Source organism: Chelonoidis abingdonii, chromosome 3 (assembly GCF_003597395.2).
Source record: "Chelonoidis abingdonii isolate Lonesome George chromosome 3, CheloAbing_2.0, whole genome shotgun sequence".
In the NCBI taxonomy this organism is placed as follows: Eukaryota; Metazoa; Chordata; order Testudines; family Testudinidae; genus Chelonoidis; species Chelonoidis abingdonii.
Window position 1 is genome coordinate 36,873,574 of NC_133771.1, and position 15,917 is coordinate 36,889,490.

At 41.0% G+C, this 15,917-nt stretch overlaps 1 protein-coding gene across 2 annotated transcripts in view; it reads right to left on the minus strand.

Annotated features, from left to right (window-relative positions):
- The window catches only part of COLEC11 (collectin subfamily member 11), a 45,230-nt gene that overhangs the window by 8,202 nt on the left and 21,111 nt on the right, over window positions 1–15,917 (minus strand). The window lies entirely within an intron of this gene.

A 15,917-nucleotide genomic window follows, 5' to 3' on the forward strand; every position in this document is an offset into this window, starting at 1 on the left:
AAAATAAAATTTGACTGAAAGCCATAAAAAAAGGGTTTTGTATGACTCCACTCAGATAGTTTGTCAGGCCAATGTATTGTTGAAAATAAGAGGAGATTCCAGAAAAACTTGTGGATCAAAAGACAGAATCTATTATGGAATTTAAGAGATATAAAAGTCTTTACGCATAATGAGTCAATTCATCTAGTGCTGTGGTTCTCAACCATGGGTACACGTACCTCTGGAGGTATGCAGAGCTCTTCCAGGATCTACAGCAACTCAACTAGATATTTGCCTAGTTTTACAACAGGCTACATAAAAAGCACTAGCAAAGTCAGTACAAACTAAAATTTCATACAATGATCTGTTTATACTGCTCTATATACTGTACACTGAAATGTAAGTACAATATTTATATTCCAATTGATTTATTTTATAATTATATGGCAAAAATGAGAATGTACACAATTTTTCAGTAATAGTGGGCTATGACAGTTTTGTATTTTTATGTCTAATTTTGTAAGCAAGTTTTTAAGTGAGGTGAAACTTGGGCTTTGCAAGACAAATCAGACTCCTGAAAGGGGTACAGTGTCTGGAAAGGTTGAGAATACCTGGTCTAATGAAGTAGCAACTAAATAACTGAGAGCAAAATTTAGTCTTTGTGTTCTGTAAATTCAGTGGAAGACAGTTCCATACTTATTCTTTTCTCTACACTCTAAACATCTCAATAGTATCATAACGAGAAGTAGTGAAAGCCTTATGTTTGCCCTCTAGATACACACACACACATATACAGTCTAAGTAATTCACAGCAGGAATGTAAAGTGTTATTAATTTTAATGAAGACACCATGCAGTACTTAAAGTGGAGTTGTGGTAAATGAGCCACTTGAAAATCAGCCATTTTTAATGAATAAAGGATAAATATGCACATTACAAAAGCTGACAAATTGTCAACAGAGTTGCCATAATTTACTGGAGGGGTAGGCAACCTATGGCACACGTGCTGAAGGTGGCACATAAGCTGATTTTCAGTGGCACTCACACTGCCCACGTCCTGGCCACTGGTCCGGGGGGGCTCCGCATTTTAATTTAATTTTAAATGAAGCTTTTTAAACATTTTAAAATCCTTATTTACTTTACATACAACAATAGGTTAGTTATGTATTATAAACTTATAGAAAGAGACCTTCTAAAAATGTTAAAATGTATTAGTGGCACATGAAACCTTAAATTAGCATGAATAAATGAAGCCTTGGCACACCACTTCTGAAAGTTGCCAACCCCTGATTTACCCTCTTCTCCTTTCAGTGCTCGTCCTGGCTTTCCATTATGTATACATAGAAATCTAATAGAAAAAGGTTTGATTCACTTTCTTCATCTGACTTTGACCTCTTTTTTCTTGGCTGTACCGTATAACAGAATATTCGGATAGCTCATGGAAAACAAGTGCATTGTAGGAGGTATGCGCTGTGCTTTATCATCATATATCACACAAAGTAAGCTGAAGAAGAGAAACCACTGTTATCTGGCCAATGAATCACTGTAGAGTGAGTCTTCGTATCACTTATCTGAACTCTTCCCTAGAAGGTATCTGTCATGTCATTTATCACTAAAGTCGTTTTAATCAATTAGTGATGTTCTGATCCACTGGCTGGAATCAATGGCCACATTCTACCATCACTAGTCAAAAGTGGAATTTGGTCCACCATATGTGTCTAAGCTAGGAAAGTGAGCCAAGAAGTCACACGTATGGGTCTTCCCCGTCACATCCTTCAACCAATATGGGAAATCATTATCCTGTTGGTAAAGATAGTGTCAACAGACTTCAAAACCCACTATCTGAAAGCATGGGAGATATCTCCTGCTACCCAGTGTCTAGAATGCTTTCTGTAATGAATACTGAAAATGGTTTGGCCCTGTCTACACTAGCAGCCAAAACATTTTCAACACTAGGGGGACCAGTCTCTGACAACCGTTGCTGAACACTGGTTGTTTTAATAGCAAAGGCAGAGCACTCCTGCACATTACTGAGATTTGGCTTAAACCAGGCCACCTATGGTTAGTAGGCCACAACTCTTCTAAGCAAATCCAAGTAGATATACAGGTGCTATATATACTTAGGGTACGTCTACACTGCACGATTATTTCGAATTAGCTTAAACCGATATTACAAAACAGATCTAATAAAATCGGTTTAGCGCGTCCACAGTGGGATCCCGAAATCGATTGTTTGCGTCCATGGTCCAAAGCTACCATCGATTTCAGGAGCGGTGCACTGTGGGTAGCTGTTCCTCAGCTATCCCATAGTTCCCACTTCCGTGTTGAGAGCACAGTGCCTGATGGGGCAGAAAACACTGCCCCGGGTGGTGCTGGGTACAGCCTCACCCCTCCCTTTGTGAAGGCAGCAGACAACCCTTTGGCGCCTTTTTCGCGGAGTGCATTGAGCAAACGCCATAGCACAGCAATCTTTCCCTTTTTTTTTTCACGTGGTGGTGGGGGGAAATAAACTGAGGAGCTGTTCCCTGAACCACGCCAGACACTGTGTTTGAACCTACAGACATTGGGAGCTCAGCCAAGAATGCAAATAATTTTCAGAGACTGCTGTGGACTGTGGGATAGCTGGAGTCCTCAGTACCCCCTCCCTCCCTTCATGAGCGTCCATTTGAGTCTCTGGCTTCCCGTTACGCTTGTCACACAGCGCTGTGTATCCTGGAGTTTTTTATTCAAACGCTTTGGCATTTCGTGTTCTGTAACGGAGCTGGATACAACAGATTTGTCTCCCCATACAGCGATCAGACCTAGTATCTCCCGTACGGTCTATGCTGGAGCTCTTTTTCGATTTCAAACTGCATTGCCAGCCGTGCTGATCAGAGCTCCACGCTGGGCAAGCAGGAAATGTAATTCAAAAGTTCGCGGGGCTTTTCCTGTTTACCTGCCCGCTGCATCCGAGTTCAGATTGCTGTCCAGAGCGGTCAGTGCTGCACTCTGGGATGCCGCCCGGAGGCCAATAACGTCGATTTCCGTCCACACGAACCCTAATCCGAGTTATCACTATCGAATTTAGCGCTACTCCTCTCGTTTGGGAGGAGTTCCGAAATCGATTTAAGGAGCCGTTAAAGTCGATATTAATGACGACATCGTGTGAACGGACACAGCGTTAAATCGGTATATCGGCCATTAAACCGATTTAAAGTCGCAGTGTAGACCTGGCCTTAGTTTGTCTGAGCTGGAAGTTGCTCTTTCCCTGTAGTATAGTAACTCTGAAGCCAGCAAGATCATTAATCCTCGGGGAGGGGAGGATAATCTGGACCTGGTGAATACCTGCTATGTCAGCTGACTTGTTTCAAGTAGGCTTTCCAAGAAATGTCCCTGTCCTGACTTGTAAACAGCAATAAAAAGGAGTAGCCTTGATTTTTTGCTGCATATCCCATCACAAGGCATGGGGTGGGGGGGTGCTCAAAAGAGTATGCCCCCATGCGCATCCCAGCCAGACCACAACACATTCTGGCCATATACCCTCCTCGTACAAGTAAGCCCTCTATACTAGGGACTGCACAGGGAATGGCGTAGCAACTGGCTATGCCAGCTATACACCAGTTAAGCAGCTCCACGAGCTTTCAGTCCCATTTGCCCAATGAGTCTGCATAAGTGGACTAGAACAGGAGAGACAATCTGGCCCAGCATTTCCTGAAGCAGCTTAGTCTACAACTGTTTCCGCTAAAAATTCTGTGTGGTCTTCTTCTCAAAGGAAATCCAGTCTTATTTTAAACTGTGCAGCATATTTTATGCATTTTCCCACAATGAAAGAACCATTCATTCAATGAGATGAATTCAAGGAAAAATTACTATACACAATAGGCCAGATCTTCAGCTTATAAATTGTCATAGTTTAGTTGAAGTCACTAGAGCAATCACAATTTATGCCAGCTGAGGATCTGGCCCAATGTATTGTCAACCTCTGGAATTCTTTGCTGCAGATCACAATCACATACTTAGGCTGGGTTTTTTTTAAAGCCTAGATAATTTTATAACTAAAAATATAATTTTATGATAAGGACAATCAAATATCATGCGCCTAGGCAAAACCTAGTCTCCATAGGGTCAGGAAGAAATCTCCTTATTACCCTGAGTGGAAGTGTCACACAACTAGCTACCAGTAGATGCATTATCCTAGAGTAAGAAGCTCAGATTCCACCTTCCTCGGATGCATCTGCTGTCGGTTGCTGTCAGAAAGGACATCTGAATTGATGGGCGACTGGCTAACTGTCTTGTACTATCTATGAAAAGCAACAGAGAGTGGCATCTTTAAGACTAACAGATGTATTGGAGCATAAGCTTTCGTGGGTGAATACCCACTTCGTCAGACGCATGTAATGGAAAATTCCAGAGGCAGGTATAAATATGCAGACAAGAATCAGTCTGGAGATAATGAGTTAGGAAACTGTACATGAAACCACAGGTATTTTCCTCCTAATGCATGTGATCCCAGTAGAAAAACAGAAGCAATCTGTACAATCAGTTGAAAAAGTATTATTTGGGAGATAGCCTCAGCTCACATGGTGGATTCAAGATTCCTTGAACACTTTAAGGATTCAGTCTGTGGTACTGTATTAACTACAGAGAGATATTTTTGCTGGAATGTGATGAATGTTGGGGATGTATTTCCCAGGAACTCCAAATGTGTTAAAAAATGTTAGCCTGTTCTGACCTTATTGAGCTTATCAAAAAATGGCCTTGCTCACTCTAATATGAATCGGTTATAGGAAGACTGGGTTTACAATAAAAGGATTATATCAGAGGTTTGAACACCCAGTCCTAGGGGTCCTTAATAATTCACTTCAAACAGCTGTATCTGAAATGAAACAGACGTATTCAGCCCATAAATATAACATGATATATAAACACAACTAATTTACTTCTTGTGACTTCACATCCTTTTATGTAAACAGAACAGACTACTTATCAATAATAACCAGTAAAATGAAACTTATGTGTTCTACTCAGAAATAAGAGTTTGTTTATCTCAAACCCAGGAAAAACATATATTAATTATCCTGTGCTCATTAAAAGAACTGTTTGGATTTGATTTTTTTCTATAGTCTCTCTCCCCCTACAGGAGTTTGCTTGTTCCAATCTCACAGATACACTCACTGGCTGGTAGCAAACTGTAGTGTCATCCAAGGGCTTCATCGAACTTGCTTTACATCCCTTTTTCCCTGTGATTTAACCTCCCCGTGGGATAACCATTTAATTTACCCATGGGAAAGCCTCTCTCCCTGTAATTATTTCTTCCTATGGAGTAACCAATTAAAAGAGAGATTTTTCTACATCACTGGTTGTCAAGCTATGATTTGGGGACCACCTGTGGAGTCCATTCTAGCAGACCACAGAACTGCCAAAAGAGCAGTCCAAAAGCGGCATGAGGAAGCTGGGGAAGATGGAAGCTCGGAGGGAATGCAGTCCGCATGCTGTCTCCCTGGAGTGACCAAAAGAGATGTAACTACAAATTTGGACAAACAGTACAGTCATCTGCAAGTCTCTACTGGTGATGATACACTTTGAAACCAATGTCTCAGCATCATATGGAACTCCACAGATGAGAGAAGACTTCAGGATCTTGGAAGGGAGCTAAAAAGAGGAAAGTCCAATTGATCTTCTTGGAGATCCTTTCCATGAGCAAGAGAAGGCAGAATATACTAAAGGTGAACTATTGAGCCACTTCAAACAAAACACATTTTAATACAGCCAAATGCAAAGGAACAAGGAATGCAAGCCATACCGTATCCTGGAAAGCAGTGACTGACAGGGATTTAGGGGTCACAGTGGACAAGCAACCCAGCATGAACTCTAAATGTGACACTGTGGCAAAAAGGGCTAATCTCATCCTTGGATGTATAAATGCAGGAGTAGTGAAGCAGGAGCAGGAAGGTGATTTTTACCTCTGTGTATGGCATTGGTGAGACCAGTATTGGAATACTGTGTCCAATTTTGTTATCCACATTTTAATAAGGACATTGGAAAACTGGAGATGGTGCAGACAAAAGCCACAAAAATGATCTTAGGGGTGGAGAAAATGCCTTATAGCAAGAGACATAAAGAGCACAATTTGTTTAGCTTATTAAAAAGAAGACTGAGAGGTGACTTGATCACAATTTACAAGTACCTTCAAGGGAAGAAAATACTGGGTACTGTTCTAGTGAACAAAGCATAACAAGAACCAATGACTGGAAGCTGAAGCCAAATAAATTCAAATTAGAAATTACAACAATTTTTTTTTAAGTGAGATCAGTTAACCATTGCAACAAACTACCAGGGAAGTGGTGGATTCTCCATCTCTGATCTTTTCATATCAAGACTGGATGTGTTCCTAGAAAAAATGCTTTAGCCAAATACAAGTTATTGAGATCAGTGCAGGGTAACTGGATGAGATGTAATGCCCTGCACCAGACTGGATGATCCAATGGTCCCTCCTGGCCTTAAACTCTACAAATATATTAAATTAAAAAACAGGATCCATCTTTTATGGGATGCCCCTGGCTGATAGTTATGTAAACCATCCTGCCTGTCATTCTGGCCCATAACCTGGATGTTATCTTCAGCTCAGACTTCTGTCTAAGTTCTCATATCAAGGCTATGTCTAAATCTTGCGGATTCATTTGGTATAATATCTTTAAGAGACAACCTTTCCTATCCATCTGCGCAACTAAAACTCTCATCAACTCATATCTTGATTACTGCAACATCCTTCTTTCTGGCCATGACAAATGCAGTCTTACTCAGCTCATTTCCATTCAGAATCCTGCTGCAAAGATCATTTTCCTAGCCTGTCTCTTTGTATCTCACCATTGGCTCCTTCTCTGTCACATCAAACATAAGCTACTTGTATGTATTTTAAAGGCCTTTTGCAGCCTATCCCCACCCCATTCATCATCTCTCTCTATCAAAAGGTCAATTCCCACCTCTGAGTGGCCTATGATGCCAGCCTCCATCACCCACTTGTTAAATTTGCAAACAAGCACCTTCATGCTTTGTCCCACGCTGCCCCTTATGCTTGGGAAGAACTCCCCATAAAATCTGCAAAGCTACAAATCTCTCTTTACGACTCTCCTTTGCTGAAATGCTTACATAAAAAGTTTGACAAAAGTTACGCTGCTGATGTGCTGAGACCATGTCTCTCATGCTGACCTATATTGTCTAATTTCCTTGTACTCCTGTCTGTCTGTCTGTCTCCATCCATTGGCTCTTGTCTTATAATAGATGTGTTCCCACAATACAAAAACCAGGGGTCACCCAATGAAATGAATAGGCTGCGGGTTTAATACAAACAAGAGAAAGTACTTTTTCACATAACGCACAATAAACCTGTGGCACTTGTTGCCAGGGGATGTCATAATGGCCAAAAGTATAACTGAGTTCAAAAAGAATTATTAAGTCCATGACTTTCTGAAAGTTCAAGCAACTATATCAACTGACTCATGCTTATCCACAAGCTTGTTGACTCCTTCAGAGAATTCCAATAGGTTTGTGAGGCATGATTTCCCTTTACAAAAGCCATGCTGACTCTTTCCCAACAAACAGGTTTATCTATCTGCCTGATAATTCTGTTCTTTGCTACAGCTTCTACCAATTTGCCAGGTACTCTAAAAATTGGCATTACATTAGCTACCTTCCAGCCATCTGGTATGGAGATTTGTTTCAGCAATGGGTTACACGCTACAGTTAGAAGTTCTGAAATTTCATATTTGAATTCCTTCAGTACTCTTGGGTGAATATCTGGTCCTAGTGACATATTACTGTTTAATTTATCAGTTTGTTCTGAAACTTCTTCCACTGACACATCAGTGTGGGACACTACTTCAGATATGTTGCCCAAAAAGACTAGCTCTGATGTGGGTATCTCCCCAACACCCTGTGCAGTGAAGACTGACGAAGAGAATTCATCTTCTTTGCAATGACCTTGCATAGGTGCTGGACCTAGGGATGCTGCTGCACCCCTGGCTTGAAGGGGTTTCCATCATATACAGGATTTACAGTTTGGTTCAATGGCTCTCAGCACCCCCACTTTACAAATTGTTCCAGCACCCCTGTAACCTTGTATTCCTTGCGTGGTCTTTTAACACCTTGGTCACATAGTGACCTTTACTCCCTGTTTGGCAGGCTTCCTGATTCTGATGTACTTTAAAAAAATCTTACTACCTTTAGTCTTTAGCAAGTTGTGTCTCAATTCTTTCTTGGCCTGCCTTGTTATGCCTTTACACTTAACCTGCTAGACTTTGTGCACCTTATTATTATCCTCACTAGGATTTGACTTCCAAATGTTAAAAGATGCCTTTTTGCCTCTAATGGTCTCCATTATACTGCTGTTTAGCCATGATGTTATTCTTTTAGTCCTCTTATTGTCTCTTCTGGTTTGGGGTATACATTTAGTCTGAGCCTCTATCAACATGTTTTTAAATAGTCCCCTCGCTGCTTGCAGGCAATTAACCCTTTTGACAGCTCCTTTTAATTTCCATCTAACAAGCATCCTCATTTTTATGTAATTCCCCTGTTTAAAGTTCAATATTACCGTGGTGGGTTTTTTGGGTACTATTCCCTCCATAAGGATGTTAAATGCAATTAGATTATGGTCACTATTATCGAGCAGTTCAGCTATAGCTACCTCTTGGACCAGACCCTGTGCTCCACTTACAACTAAATCAGGAATTGCTTCTCCTCCTGTGGGTTCCAGAACTAGCTATTCTAAGAAGCAGTCATTTATGGTGTCTAGAAATTTTATCTCTGCATCACGCCTTGAGGTGACATTTACCCAGTCAATATGAGGATAGTTGAAATCACCCATTATTACTGTATAGCAATACAAATAAATAAATAATAATAATAAATCATGCAAGTGGCAAATGGCGAGATATAGTAGGAAGTCAAAAAGCAGCTCTTAAAACTGATCATGGTCTCTAAAAAGCAACAATTCTACGCTACAGCCTTTGGGGCAAATATATATGACATGCTTGAATTGTGCCAGCAAGATATGTCTGTGAGGTGCAAAGGCATGTCAAATACGTAGCTGCACATGCAAAACTCATAAAACTGCATGATCAATTATCTGTCTGTGCCATACACACATGTACCTTTTGTGAGCACAACTTATGCACACGTGTTTAAAAATGTGGCTCATAGTGATCATTTTTGCACTTTAAACTACCAACACAATAATGAAAGCAAAGCAGCTTTTCAATGGGGTTTACAATTTAGACTGAATTACTGTGCTAATGTACCAATGAAGCTATTAAATAAACTTTTATCTAACATGATGGGAAATTGAAGACATTCATCAACCTCACTTTTGTCAAAATACACTGTATATGCATTTTAAAGTAGAACTGGAAGATATTTTTGAATCAGATGGCAACTTTGTGTCTATATAATTGTCTACACAAGACATCTTTCACCAGGGCTTTTCTACAGAATTCTGTCAGCAACATCCCTAAAGGAGCAGTAAAGTCATGTGAGTATTGAATCAGACATGAAAAAGATTGCATATTAATGAGCACTAGGTAATATTAAAATATCTCTTGAGATATTATTACCCCTCTCTTAGACCTCGATCCTGCAAACTGCTTGGATCCCAATCCAGTGAAGTTAATGAGATTATTTGCATACTTAATAATTAGCATGTGGTAACATGCTTCACCAGATCAGGGCCAGAATGCTCAGCAGCTCATAGGTTCAAGTTATTCCACAACATTTTGAGGAAACCTAATTTATAGATCTATGCATGTAATAACAAAAAGTTCAAATACATTCTGTATGTTTTCAGGTGTTTATTTAAGACTGTAGGTAAATTAAAATACCTAGTAGGGCCACTTTTATTTTTAAGAGTCCAGTTAGCTTGACAGTGCTTTCCAACATTACTCCCCTATCTCCTACCCACCTTCCCCCCTCCCCGTTTTCTTATTTTTAAATGCTTTAGAATGTCTACTTTGGGTTGTATTGAGAGGGCATTTCGATTGATCTGGGGATGTTTGCTTTGCTATATTTTTTTATTTAAATTGTTTTGAGGAGTTTGTGCTCCTGGAAGTTTGGACCTAACACAGAGGCTCATGGCTCTGTGAAATCATTCAGATCACTCCTGACCAGTAATCCATCTTCTGAGAAGAGAATGTCAGTTGTGTTGAGGTGGACAGTCATTTCATAATGGGCACAAATGGAGACTTGGATGAGGTCACCTAACTCATTTCCATTTGTAACCGTCATCACAATTTAAACTCCAGTGGAAGGCTAATCCTTTGTACTACATTATTCACTCTTGGACCATAATTTAAGGCTAAATTCTCCCTCAGATATGCATGCAATGTTTTCATAACTTCAGCAGAGGTCAATATTCATTCAAAGACAGAAGTTGGCTCATAACATTTCATCATCAGTCATAGAATTTCTTATATAGAATATTTTCCTCTTGCTTCTGCCATATAGTGTAATACAGTGGTCTAAATTATACCTCTACCTTGATATAACACTGTCCTCAGGAGCCAAAAAATCTTACCATATTATAGGTGAAACCGCATTATATCGAACTTGATTTGATCTGCTGGAGCATGCAACCCCCTACCCCCACCCCAAGCGCCTCTTTACTGCATTATATCCGAATTCATGTTATATCAGGTGGCATTATAACAGGGTAGAGGTGTACTTTGGATGACTGATTATAATTGTTCTAGTGACCTGTGTTTAATCTAAATCTTATCTAATGCTTTATAAAATGCTGATATTATACAGGTGGTAATCTACTTGCAGAATAATCAAAAGCAATGAGGAAAATAACATGAATTTATTCTTAACCAATGTCTAGTGACACAGAAACATCAAACAGCTTAGTATTTGGGTCTATTTTAGATATGTATCCAAACATCTGATTGTTTGTTTGAATTATCCAAATCTTTTGCTTCTGAAAAATTGGGCTGCAAATATCACTAGAGCAGAGATTTTTCTCACAAGGTTCCCAGTATTTCCTCCTTCTGATCAGGCTAGAAATAGGAGGACTGCATTTCTTATATATTTCATTTATTTATTCATTGATTTTTGAACACTTATAAAACCAAAGATAGTAGTCACAGTATCTTAGAATTAACTTGCTCAACAAATAAAACAGATAAAGGGCACAAAAGGAATTACAGAAATGTTGAGATCACAAAGCGATACCATAAATAGAAAATACTGCAAAAACTACAAAGGAATTACACACACTCTCTCAAGTCAGCCACCATTTACTCAAATAGAACCAAAATATCATAAACATTAACAGTGTTAACTACTATAAAGATTTTGACTGACAGTCTTCCCTATTGGGAGACCCAAAAATTTAAAGCTCCTCTTTTACACTTAATGTCTGTTCGTCACAAAAGAATAACTAAATATAAACCTCAGTACAAATGTGCTTAAAAATCATACTATAACTTAGTAATTAAAGAACATGGTCATCTAATACGTCCATGGTCCCTGATGGTGCAAGATCAGGCCCACAAAGAGGTTAAAAACTGAGCTAAAAAGTTGACTGCCCCAATAACAGGTTGATCTCTGCAGATAGTGGAGCACTTAACAGCTCAGAGCATGTGGATGGACACGCTCTTTTAGCACATCTATAATATGAAATAAATAAATATTCTCCAGGTGATAACCAGCTCATAGCACTAGATAAAAAGTTAGCTGGAAGAATACTGGAAAAACGGCCATGTGTTGCTTATTTCAAGTGTTACCAACGCTCGTGATTTTACCACAAGTCTTGCAATATTTGGTGTTTTTCTTGAAGTCCCTATTCCTAGATAATAAATAGACACAATCCCTGGAAAAATGACAGCAGGCACAAGAGTTCATTAAACAAACCTCATCTGTTTCTCACCGGGAGAGAATCCACAGGCAGCTCACCTACTGTTGCTGGTCCGGATGTTCCATTCACACTTCCTCTCTGAGAGGCAGGAAAAGCACTTAAGCATGTGCTTAACTTTACATGCAGTAGTTGCATTGAAGCCAATGGGACTACTCACATGCTTAAAGTTAAGCATGTGCTTAAGGACTTTTCTGAATCAAGTCCACAATGACCTCAAGTCTTTTCCAGATGGCAGAAGATGAAGAAGTTACTCATCTTGTGCAGTAACAATGGTTTTCGAGATGTGTGTCCCTGTGGGTGTTCCACTGTAGGTGTGTTTGTGTCCCTGTGCTGTTGATCGAAGAACTTCAGTAGTGGTGTCCGTTAGGCCTGCACATGCACTGTACCTACACATGCCCTGCCACGAGGCTAGTCAAGGCATGTGGACTAACCCCCTCAGTTCCCTCTCTACCGCTGAGCCATAGACAAGAACTCCAAAGTAGAGGGGAGGAGGGTGAGTTATGGAGCACCCATAGGGACACACATCTCGAAGAACCATCATTACTGCACAAGGTTAGTAACAACTTCTTCAAGTAGTATCCCTATGGGTGCTTCACTGTAGGTGACTCCTGAAGAGCATATGTGCTGACTCCATGGATGCTGAGGGGCTCAAGCACCCACAGGAAAAAAAATAGTGGTGTTGTGGAGGGGATAGCAAAGTAAAATGGATGGTGCACCCAGTCTGAATGATCTCTGGGAACCACTGACCTGATGTTATGAATTTCCAGGCACTGCAGAATGTTGCCTATTGGTGGCCAAATGGGTGTAAAGCATTGATCGGCTGTATCAATTGGGGGAAATGGTCTAACAGCGCCTCGACGCACCCGTCAGAACTGGTATTTGGACACAGAGAGCTGGGACGAAGAAGACTGTGGTCAGGCTGGTTTGCACTTAGAAAATTTTCCTTTCTTCTTTTGTGGCTCATGGTGGCATTGAGGTTAATATTGCGATGTGTGTGTGTCTATGCCGGGACTGGGGACTAAATAGTCTTTTTTGTCCTGGTGTGTAGATACCCAGTGACTGGACAGTGGCCATAGAGTCCTTCAGGGTGTGAAAGGAGCATCAGTCTTCTCTGCAAAAAGCTTTGTGCCCTCAGAAGAAAGGTCCTCAACAGGAGACTGTACTTCCTTCAGGAAGGCCAACAAATAGAGCCATGACATCCACGCATCACCACTAGCTGCTGTGTCAGCCACATCAAGGGCAGAGTGCAGCAATGTTTTTGACACTAACTGGCCCTCCTGGATAACAGCCTTAAATTGATCACAATGTAACTCCGGTATCTGCTCAAAAAAGTCATTCAGTTTTGAATAGTTTATATAATCATATTTCACTGTGAGGGCCTGGTAATTGGTGATATAGATTTGAAGTATGGCTGAGAAGTACACCTTCCTACCAAAAAGGTCTAGGCACTTCCAGTCTCTGTCTTAGGGAGTGGCCCTCGACTGGTGTTGCCAGCCACAGGAATTGATGGCGTTCACCACAATGGAGCTGGGTGGTGGGTGGGAGAAGAGAAATTTAGTTTCATTGGTGGGGACACCGCTTGGAAGTTGGTGCTACTGAAGCTGGGGTTTCTTTCTGGGTCTAAGATGGCCTCATTAATAGGGAGGGCAATCTTTGATGAGGAGAAGACATGGAGGATGTCAAGGAGCCGATGATGAATATCCTTGATATCTTTCAGGAGTATTGGAGAGTGTCTGCAACTCTCTTTGCCAACTCCTGGAAAAGACAAAAGTTGTCCAGCAGAGATGGTGGGGAAGGCATGACAGCTTCATCCAGGGAGAAAGAGAACATGCTCTTTAATGTCAATGCTTCTTTGCCCCACCTTCCTGTTCCTCTATGATATTTTGTGGAGGCTCCAAAGCACTGGATGCTGCGGCCGAGGTGGTGTGCCTTGAGGGTTCTTGGGCAAGGTTTAAAGCTTGAGAGGCATGTTGGTGATATGCTGCCTCTGGGTCCCAATAAGACCACTGGAATGATGGTGGCATAGAGCCCGGTAGTGGTGCCCCTGGGTGGCCATACCAGGGTGGTGGTGATGGGGCCATCTGCAGGCATTGGCCTTAACGGTATTGAGCACCATATGGAGCCAGAAAGGAGTACTATGACACCACCTCCTCTGGTTTGCCAGCACTGACCATCCTGGTGTTGGTGGCAGTGCTGAGAGAGATGGGGATCTTGTCTGTATCGGTCTCTTTGGATGAGGCAATGATGATGTTAACAATGTAGACTCACATACTGAGAGCTCCTTTTTAGCAGAGTGCTTACATGAGCATGTCAGCAGTACCAGCTGCTGTTGGTTTCCATGAGTTATGGGTACTGGACTGAGATGGTCTCAGTACTGATGGTGCCAAAGATACTGAGCGAGATGGGGACCGCTTACAGCTATCTCGGGGTTCATTATGTGGACTTCCCACTCTCTTCTTAGATGACATGGGAGAGGGGTCAGCAATCTGTTTCCTTGACCCACAGCCTTTAGCTGTAGAGGGCTGTGGATAAGACTGATGTCTGCCTGGTGACTCATGGTGTGGATCCTGTGAGGGCCTAAGAGCCACCTCCATGAAGATAATGTTCTGTCAGAGGTCTCTGTCCCTATGAGATTGTGGCTGGATTTGCTGGCAGAGACCACACTTTGGCTGGATGTGGCCTTCCCCAAGGCAGCAGATGCAAAAGGAGTGCTTGTCTGCAATCGGGATTGATTCCTTGCTAGTGAGGCACTTCTTAAAGCCTGGTGAACTGAAGGTACCGTATTGGAGCGGGGGAGTGTCCCTAATGAGGAAGAAAGGCGCAAAAAATAAAGGGTATTTAATCGCTTTGAATAATTTTAGTGTCATGTATTCCACATTATTTTTAAAATAACAAGCTGTATTCGTGTGAAAAAAAGATTTGCAGAGAGCAATTAATGTAGACAATTTTTTTAACTATAAAATATTAATGAGAAGACTAGCTAATTAGAGTCCATTTCACACAGGAGTTTGTTTCATAAACTCTTCACACTTTGCTAAAACAAAATAGTTGCATCTTCAGGTGTTCTGAGAATATGTCAAATACAATCTACTCTGCTGAACCTGGCTGGATAAAGGACAACTGAAAAAAATGTCTTGGTCTTTAAGTTTTTTGAATGATGTAAAAGATTTTGCCTCTATTCAGTCATTCTGGAAGCATCATCTGGAAAAATACCAATACATAGGCCATGAAACTCCTATTTTCCTTTGTCTCTTGCTGGTTTTGGTGTTTTTTCTTGCAAGGTATTTTTATTTCAGCACTTCCTCCTCCAGACCTGGCAGGAAATCAGAATTGTAGAGGCACACAGAAAGGAGAAAGCATTATAATTATTAGAGCGAGGCAGAAATTTTCTATTGTAACAACTTTTCCAACAGAAAATGTAGTTTCTCCAAAAATTTTTGACAGGTTTTTTTTATTATTATTTTCAGTCAGGAAAATCTAAATGAAATATTTCATTTCAGTTCATTTTAACCCAAATCCGAATACATTGATTTCGGAACTGATCTAAAATGTTGACGCTGGAAATTAGAAGAAGAAATCGAGGCTGGAAATTAGGAGATGGTTTCTAACCATCAGAGGAGTGAGGTTCTGGAACAGCCTTTCAGTAGGGTTGGTGAAGGCAAACAACCTAACTAGTTTTAAGATGGAGCTTGATAAGTTTATGAACACGATTATATAACATGGTGCCTTAGACAGCAAGGGACTGGACTCAATGACCCAGGATGTCCCTCCCAGTCCTGCCTTTCTATTTTTCATTTCATATCACTTCAACACAACATTTAACTGCATATTCCCATCATGACAAATTGTCTTACTGGAGTTATAATTCCAGGCCTCATTCTCTCCTACGGGCCAGGCTCCCTGAAGGATTATATCTGTCACAACCAGGATGAAGGCAGTCAGACTGAGTGTTTGGAGCCAGGAGTCATTAGTCGGGCTGAATCAAGTACTGGGAGGTCAGAATCCAAGACAGGCCAGAGGGTGAACTGAGAGCTCAGGCAATAGGTAGTAGGCAG